Raw genomic sequence first — 9,981 nt, forward strand, 5'->3', positions numbered from 1 at the left:
TTTTTTCCCATGACAGTATCCCTTTAAAGGGTTCAGAAACTTTTCCTCCCCAGTCTACATGTTCCATAAATTCTTTAAATGTGGGACTTTACCCACATATTTATTCCCAATATCCATTCATTCCTCTCCTTCTCACTGGGTTTATAGTCTGTGTAACTGTCTTGTGTCTTGTCCCTTTCTCTCCTGCACTGCTTCTGGACTCCTGATAGCAACTTCCCAATATCCATTTCATTCCTCATGTCTCACTGGGTTTTAGTTCTGTGTAAACTGTCATTGTGTCCTGTCCTCTTTCTGCTGCACTGCTGCTCTCTGACTCTGATACAACTTCCAATATCCCATTCATTCCTCATCCACTTGGGTTTATAGTTCGTGTACCTGTCATTAGTGTCTGTCCTTTCTCTGATCTGCTGTTCTGACTCTGATACAACTTCCAATATTCCATTTCATTCCTCATTTCTCACTGGGTTTATAGTTCTTGTTTAAACTGTGCCAATTGTGTCGTCCCTTTCTCTGCACTCTGCCTCTGACTCCTGAATTACGAACTTTCCCAATATCATTTCATTTCAATTCTTCAACTGGGTTAATAGTTCTGTGTAACTGTCATTGTGTCTGTCTTTTTCTGCACTGCTTGCTTTCTGACTCCTGATACAGATCTTTCCAATATCCGATTCATTCGGCTCATTCTCACTGGTTTATAGTTTCTGTGTACTGGTCATTGTGTCTGTCCTTTATCTTGCTCTGACTGCTGCTCTGACTCCTGGATATAATTTCCCCCAATTATCAATTCCCATATCCCTCAAATTTCCTTCATCTGGGTTTTTTTTTATAGTGTTCTGTGTAGACTGGTCCCATTGTGTCCCTGTCCCTTTTCCTTTCTGCCAACTTGCTGCTTCTGAAAAATCCTGAATACACTTTTCCCACCCAAGATATCCATTCAATTCCTATCCTCATGGGGTTTTTTAAATAGTTTCTTGTGTTCAACTGTCATTGTGTCCTGTCCTTTCCTCCCTCTCTGCACTTGCCTTTTGCCTTTTCTGACCTCCTGAAATACTACTTTTCCAATTTCCATTCCATTCCTCAATTTTCTCCACTTGGGTTTTTTCTAGTTCCTGGTGGGTAAATTGTTCATTTGGTCTGTCCCTTTTCTCCTTTTTTCTCCTGCCTTGCTTGCCCCTTTGTTGCACTTCCCCGTTGAAATACAAACCTTTCCCCCCAAAATATCCATTCAATTTCCTCATTACTCCAAAACTGGGGTTTTAAAAAAATAGTTCTGGTTGTACTGTCCAATTTGTGTTCCTGTTCCCCTTTCCTCTTGCCCCGACTTGCTGCCCTTTCCTGATCCTGATTACAACTTCCCATATCCATTTCATTCCTCCATTCTACTGGGGGTTTATAGTTTTCTTGTGGGTAAAGCCTTGTCCCACTGTGGTCTGTCCCCTTTCCCTTGCACTTGCTTGCTTCTGATCCCTGAAAAATAAAATACTTCCCAAAGAATCACATCCAACAAGTGGGCAATATTAGAATGAATAAATTTTAAAACAGTGGAACGGAGCAAAAAGAAGGAAGTTAAAACAGACCACAAGGGAGAGAGAACTCAGAAGAAAAGCTGGAACTTTACAAGCAAGAACGACATTTGATCAATAAACAATCGTGAATTAACCAAATAATAAAAAAGAGAAAATCACCTTTAAAGAGGAAAGCCGCACATTTAAGGAAATCTATGTGGAAGGGTTTCAGCGAAATAGACGTGACCCTAAGTGGAAATGGTGGGCCCGTCCGGTTTTTAAAAAAAACTTTTGGCCACCCAATATCTCCCTCCCTCACCCGGCCCCAATTCGGTTTCCCTTTTTGATAAAACCGTTCAACAAAAGGGGGTGGGGGCCGAGGCAGGTTTGCCGTGGGCTTATAAACCTGCCTAGGCTGGCAAAATAGGGGAAAAAGCCAATGGTTTTGACCAAACCCAAACACCTGCACATATCGGGGCTTGGCCCGCACATCTCTGAATGTTAGACGAAACCCTCAAAAGATCGGGGGGGAAGGTACCCGAGTAAGTTGAAACAAACAAGCCCATAGACAATTCCAAACTATAAAAAATTAAAAAGCCTTAATCCTCTACTATACTGCCCCCCTGAAACTCCTGAATTTAACAACAAAGGTTGGATTGGGATAGGGCCCCACCACTCACTCACCACGTCGCTGCCTGGGAGCCCCCCAGGCCCCTTAAAACAACCACACAATATATTCGTTCTGTTTGTTATATTTTTTACTAATTGTTTTGTCTTATGTTTTTTATATCCCCTTTTTTGTACTATTGTGGGGAACTTACTTTGGGTGGTCTAGGTGTGCCGGCGGGGACGGCCACTGCATGCCGCCCCTCCTCTTGCGGCTGCCATTTTGCGCCTCTTAGGACGCGCGCCCGCATCCTTTCGTGGGTTTCAATAGACCGGTGGAGTGGGCCGCTGGTTTTTGTGATGAACCGCCACCGGCGCTTTGGCCGCAATTTTTAAATAAGGTATTTTAAGGGGATCAGCTAATTTTTTTTTCCCCCCATTGCTTGTGATAGGAATTTTTGTTTTCCTGTTGCTTTGAGCTTTAAGCTAAATTTTTTCTGTTCTGGAACCTGTTTTTTGAATTTTCTGTTTGGGTTGGACCCCTGCCCTGGCCTTTTTTTTATCTAGTTTCGGCAAACTTCCCTTGGATCCCTGACCCCTTGCCTGAATAACCGACTACCTCTTTCTTGCTAAAATCCCCTTTTCCTGATGAAATCTACCCCAGGTTTGGGACCCTTGGGGTTTTGGCCCTGAAACTTAAAACGTTTTTTAATTCCCCTCTGCCCCTGCCCTCGACTGGAAAAAAAAAATCTAAACTACTCTCCCTAATTCCCTCCCACGCTTGGGTTACTACGACCTTCCTGCCAAAGACTCCCTTACTTGAACAAGGTCGCTTGGTCCCTCTGTCTCCCCTCCAGAACCTTCGCCTTGGTAACCTCCTCCTTTAAAGTCCTGGTTGGACAAACCCCAAAGTAAGCTGAAAGCTTTCCTCCCGAGGGGCCAAAGGGTCAGACTAAACTGGTGAAGCACAAAAGGCCCCCCAAGACCCAGGGGTGGGCCCCTGGTTGTTTTTTTTGGGGTGAAAACTAAATTTTTTTTTATTTAATTTTTTGTTGTTCACTATATTTTTTTTTTACTGGTTTTGGAAACTTGTATTTCTTTTAAACTTCAACTCTTTCACTTATATTCTCTTCTTTTTTTTTTCCTTGTTTTCTCCTAACGATTATGTAATTCTTGTTAAAAATATCTGCAATTGCCTGCAGTTAATTCAAAAGAAAATTTTAATGTTGCCAATACCTCTTGAAAATAAATGGAAAATGTAAATGGGTTGAATACAAACTATAATAACTGAACCATACTCGGTGGGGATTGGAGATTCCGCTCAAACTTAGGGGACCCTCACTATACCAACCTAAAAGTTTTCCTAATGGTCTACAAGTTGCCGATTAAATGATTTTAGATTTTTTTTTTTTCGATTAAATGTAAATTTGGACTGAATTAACAAATTACAAACCCTCAAAAAACTGATAACACAAAGGCAGCCTTTGGGAGGGCCACTGTAAGGATTTTCAAGAAACATTTTCCAAGCAAGACATCGCCCCTTTTCAGGCCTTCCACTGGGGAAATTTATACAGCATTTATTTTGCTTCCCAGTCCCCCAAAAAAGCCGGAGTAATGGATAAATTAGTAACAAATAGGATTGTCCCCTAAGTAATCAAGCAATCCTTATCTTGGATCCAAAATGGAAACCAAACTCCTTAATGTAGTGGGGGGTAAATTTAATCTTCTAATTTTCCTATTCTACTAATTTGAATATTTACCTCTCCCAATAGCCCCACCAAATTCCCATTTTTCTTTGAAGGCCAGCCTCATCTGGTTTAACAGAAACGAAGGAGATTAAATGGGAGTATAAAGATAATAGACTTTTAACTGTTAAATTCTCCTCCAGGGGCCATGGGATAAACCGTTTTCACACTCTCCAAAACCAATCAGCCATTCTAAAGTTCTCCAACAATTTAAGGCAATTAACTATTCCTTATTTAGAATGCTTGGTGGATTTAAACAACCACAACAGGCAAATTACTTCTTCTACTCCAGCTTTTGCCCAACAATAAAACCCAGTAGATTGTTTTTTGTAATCTCTACAACGCCAGGAACTTTAAACAGCTCCCCCCAAAACAGATTTTTTTTTAATTGGTCTATAATCCTGATTAAGACCACGTGAACCTCAGAGCAACTTCATTTGAAGAAATGAAAAACAATGAAACCATCTTCATAATTTCCTGGAATATTAAAACCAGACTGAAATTCCAACCTTCAAGACTAATTTTTCCAGATAAAATGAAGCATATCAATTTTTCCCCAGCCCTCAAGAAGAACTCGGGAAAAGAAACTGAAGCCTCCCAATTTAAGGAAGGCCCATTCAATATCATTTAAAACAGCCCCCATCCTGAAAAAAAAAGACAATCTTACAAATAACAGACTACAGACCTGAAGAGTTGAAAACGTTCCAAATCCTTCCAAATAAACTCTCTGCGTTACACAAAATATTAAACGTTCGCAAGAGTGTTTGGCCGATTTAACACATATAAAAGACCAGAACGGTCCCTCTTTGGACCCAACCAGTCATAATTTAAATAAAAGAAAGGTAAATAACACCCCAACATTTTGGCTTCTAAAGCAACAGGGCCCAACAATCTTTCCTCAATTGGCCAAACCTCCCCTTTGGGGAAATTCAAACAATGACTCCCAGAACCAAAATAGCAACGGCCATTTTACCACACATAGGTTATCCAGAAACTATATGACTTGAAAACTCACCAATTTAACCCAACACTCAATCCAAACTAAGTTCCCTAACAATTTTAAAGCTTTTCCAAATTCCACAGAGGCTGAAAATTTTACAACATCTAAATTACGGACAATCTTTCCCACTGAGGAACTTGACCTTTGGTTTTTTTTAAAAATAAAATAGTCCAACATTTGGCAAGGCACCGCAGGACCAGATTGGTCTCCACAATAAATCAATATTAAAAATAAAAATTATTAAATTGCACATATCTTCTCTTCCGTCGCGGAATTCTTTACAAAGCCTTTGATTTTTAACGAAATATTTTTTTAAATAAGGAACTCCCCATAACCCAAACTCTAATCTTAACTCTTTTTAACTTATACCAAGCAGGGGTAAAAAGACCAGAGGAACAAATGGCCCCATAACCACAAAGACCCATAGAGCACTTTCCTTAATACAGAAACCTAAAAACCTTGTCCCTCCTAAAAATTCTAGCCAAATTCGGCCTTAGCCGCCCTATCCCCCAAGATTTGGATCCAATCAAATGACCAGGGTGGGGGTTTTTTAATGAAAAAATCCAACCAGGGCAAAGGAGATAATACAGAAATGGTACAATTTATCTCCTAGAGTTTTAAATTAAACACGACAAAAAATTACCTCTCCTCTGCTCCCTTAGTTTTAAGATGGTGGAATAAGCCTTTTTGATCCCGCCTAGACAATGGCCCTAACTAACATGTTTGGGGCTTTTTCTTTAAAAACCTGCATCTTAATTGTGGAAACCTTTTTTCCACAGCCCAATAACACAGTCCTTTGTTAAAACTCCCCTTAAATACTATCTTTAAAAAAGACCAAGGTTAAAAAACAACCGCAGAAATTTTCCTGATATATCAATAGACTGACAAAGGGATGGGCCCTCTTTTCCTTCCCCCTTCTTTTCATATGCTCCTCCAGTTGTTAGAACCTTTAGAAAAGCCCCACAATAAGAGAATAACCCAGGACTCACTTAAAAGAATGTTATTAACCTTAAAAACCCTCTATGCAATTTAAGTGCCCTCTCTTTTGGCGCCCAATGTGATTTTTACTACACTTCGTTAAAACCCACTGGGTGGGTCATTCCCAATTTTACACAAACCTGGTTTGAAACCAGATTAGCTCATAATAGGTTTTAAATTGGCATAATAACGTTGGGTTAAACTTCCAATAAAGTGTTTTTATAGATTAATTAGCCATCCACAATTGTTGTCCGATTCCTTCACCCAGCAAATTCCCTTCCCCGTTGGTAGCTTAAAATAGGCCAGAATAAATAAGTAATAAACCTTTATTAAAGTGGGTAAAAAAATTTTTTTTTAAAATACACCCTCAACAAAATGCAAGGGGTTTCAAAAAGCACTACTAGACGCCAAGTCCCCAATGTTTCCCGCCCCTCGCAAAGTGGAAATTTCGGCCCGAACCAGCGTTTTGCCTCTCTAAACCGCCGTGTTTTTCTTGTGAGTTGGTTGGTTTTGGGGAAAATGGAACGTCTGTTTTGCTTCTTCTCTACGATTCACCTGACACGCGTTTTCCCCTCGGAGACCCCGACTTTCATCCAAGGGCCTTCAATGGCTGATTGCACATGTTTCGCACGCTGTTCCCTCCTTTGAGACAATTCCGTTTGCCCAATAGCAAAGAACGTCCAGCCCCCTTACTTCTGTTTTCCCCGTTGTTTAGCGTGCCCCTTGGTTGCCTTACAACGTCTTTACACTTTAAATGCCACAATGTTTTGCCCTCCTGGCCTTCCATCCATTTTAAAGCTACCAACTTTCTCATATAAACAATAATATCCTGTAACAAGCCCTATTTGTTAAACTGGCCTTTTTGGAATGGGAATTTTTCCGAAGTGGTTAAATTTTTTTTTTAGAAACTTATAAATTTTTTTTGCATCCTATTTTTCCCATATGAAAATTATAATTGGCCATCCAATTAAGTGGGAGTTTTATCAATCAACAAGCTTTAAATTATTTAAACAATTGGTTTTTTAAAACAAATTTCAAAATGAAAATTTGGCTCCCCTATTAAAATCTAAACCTAAGATACCGACTTCTCGCGCGCGATTTTTTTAATGTTTTGTTTACGTTTTTCATAAAATAATGGCCCCCCCTTGGCGATTGGAAAGTCCTAAATGGTGGAAAGCCTTCCTGGTGTTAATTGTTTTCCTAATATTGATTTTTCAATCTAACCTCTTTCATTGTTGGTCTTTTTTTACAATTACCTCCCCTCCATTTCCTTCAATTCCTTTTTCCCTCTTGGCCCAATATTATTCCTTAGAAAGGGATTCCGTAAAATTTTGGGGATAACTTTTTTGACTTTTACATTACAGAAAGAATCCTGGCCACCCTTAAACTTCAATCACTATCATATTTGCCCATTCAATTAACAAGGAATCCATTTCAGTTGTATGACTATAATTTTAAACCTTCAATATAGTTTACAAAAAGAGTCCTATCTCAATGGTCGATATACTCTATCTCAGGGGTGTCCAAACTTTTGGCTCGCAGGGCCACATTGGAAAAAGAAAAATTTGTCTGGGGCCACACAACAAACCCATTTGATTTGTAAAAGTAAAGGAAATACACAGAAAAGAACTACAATGCCAGTTGGATAACCAGATGGAGCTATACACTGGAATATGGGACACCTGAATATTAAATAGACTTATTATTATATTATTATTACTAACTGGGCAATGGGCAGAGTCCCCCCCCATCTCCTATATCCTTTGTGACATGACGTTTCCTCGGGAACCAAGCTGGGCCGCATTCATATGCATCCCGGGCCGCATCTGGCCCCCGGGCCGCAGTTTGGACACCCCTGCTCTATCTCATGGTTTGGGAGGATGAAGGCAATAAAGATGAGAGTTCTTCCAGAATTTCCTATTTGTATGAAACTTTGCCAGTAGAATTACCATCAAAGGTGATTAAAGAAATCCAAGGCCTAATCCATAGATCCATCTGGAACAATCACAGACATAGGATCCCTCAATTAGTATTAATTACCCCAATTGGGAATGCCTATACTACGAGGCCACACATGTGAGACAATTACTGGCCTTCTCTCATTGGATACCAAACACTACATGGGGACTTACTGAAAACGCTATAACACCCAGGACCGCCATCAGAAATCACAGGGCCCCATACGACAAAATTTCCTGGGCCCGCTGGGCTGCGCCCACTTTTAAGCCCCACCTACAGGTCCGCCCCCCAGCACACAACAAACAAAAAAAATATTGGTGGCTAGGGTTCCCACATGTTAATAAAAAATAGAAAGATATTGGTGGTCAGGGCCCACCATAAAAAAAACATTTGTGGCTAGGGCCCCCCCCCCATTAAAAAATATTGGTGGCTAGGACCCCACATGAGAAAACAAAATTGGTGGCCAGGGCCCCTTAAACATCCATGCCTTCCCAAAGTCAGCAGCTTTCAGAAAGATGGGGGACTAATCAAGTAAGTGTGGCGTGGCCTGGCCCCCCCTTACCCTTGGGGCCCCTACAACTCTCCCCCTGTCCCCCCCCCGATGGCTGCCCTGATAACACATAATACGCACACACATAATATTAACTCTCTCTTCTGGTCACCAGAGGAAAAAACTATTACCCCCTACACTTCTGCCACAAACACAACTGACTTGACTCATATGAAACTCATTAAAGTACAAATACAACTTGATATCCAAAATGTGATTTACCTCAAAAATATCAACTTTACACCTGGTACCAAAACACTCTTTGTAGAACAGATGGAAGAGCTCTAATCTATACACCAAGACCTACTAGATCCACAAACTCAAACCAGATTTGCAGAAAAATCTCCTCATTTTTCGAATTCCTCCGACTGCGACTTTTTGTAACACCGTATGTCAAGGGAATAACAACAACTTCTCCCACGAAAAGGCCTCAATTATCTACAAACTGCTGGTCCAACCCAATACGGAACAAACCCAACTCATTCCTACAAACGCACTTATGTCCTGGTACCAAACACCAGAAACCATCCCCCACACGCTGCACCAATTGTGTCTCCCAGGGCAATTACTACATACACTGTGGGACTGACCCACTATGGGCAGGGGTGTCACACTCTTTAGTAGACTACTGGCAAATATTCTACTTTCACAAACATACAGAAGAATTGATGAATTAAATACTCGGAGTTACTCGTATAGCAATAAATTCACGATGTAATCTTCCTACTCTCCATGACATAATAAAGAGAGTAAATAGTAACAGACCGTCGAATCAACCCTATATCCAAAATAACTGGGAAAAGTATCTAAAGTTAAAGGTTCAGCTCGGGGAATTAATGGGATATGAAACAACATAAGGAAAAAGAACCAACTCTAACAACAAATAGGTAACAACTTTATCCTCATGTGGAAACCAGGAGAACATTAAAATCCTCCCCCATTATTGGAAGAAGTGGATCTACGATTGGTTTATATACAATTACTGCTGATGCCTTTCTATTTCTTTCGTTTTTCTTCCTCCCTCTTTACTGTTACTTTTCTTTATTAAGTCATGTCTCAGAAAACTCGTTACTAAAAAAAAACTATAAGTTACAAAAAAAGGTTAACAGAAGGGAGAACTTTCCCTTTAAAGGGGTGTTTTGTGACTACTTGTTGTACAGAGTCCCTACGGGCCATGACTGATACACACCACTTCCAGCAGCCTATCAGATGAAAGGGACATTGTCACATGACATGCGCTGCTGGGGAGCCTTTAGAGCCCCACTAGTAGTTCTAGGGGTTCCATACTACAGCCGCTGCCATTGTTTCAGGAATATTGAGTCCAATGACAAGTCCAAGGCCAACACCCCATCATCAACAGACTCAACATCTCCCACATGACCCAGTACTGCTCAACCTGCTCATCAGCCGTGCACAGATAATGTGTCACCTACAGTACAGACATGGGGTACAGTACAGACTCAGGGTACAGTACAGATACAGGGTACAGTACAGACTTGGGGTACAGTACAGATACAGGGTACAGAACAGATTTGGGGTACAGTACAGACTTGGGGTACAGTACAGATACAGGGTACAGAACAGACTTGGGGTACAGTACAGACTCAGGGTACAGTACAGACTCAGGGTACAGTACAG

The sequence above is a fragment of the Xenopus laevis genome, chromosome 4S, assembly GCF_017654675.1.
Source record: "Xenopus laevis strain J_2021 chromosome 4S, Xenopus_laevis_v10.1, whole genome shotgun sequence".
NCBI lineage: Eukaryota > Metazoa > Chordata > Amphibia > Anura > Pipidae > Xenopus > Xenopus laevis.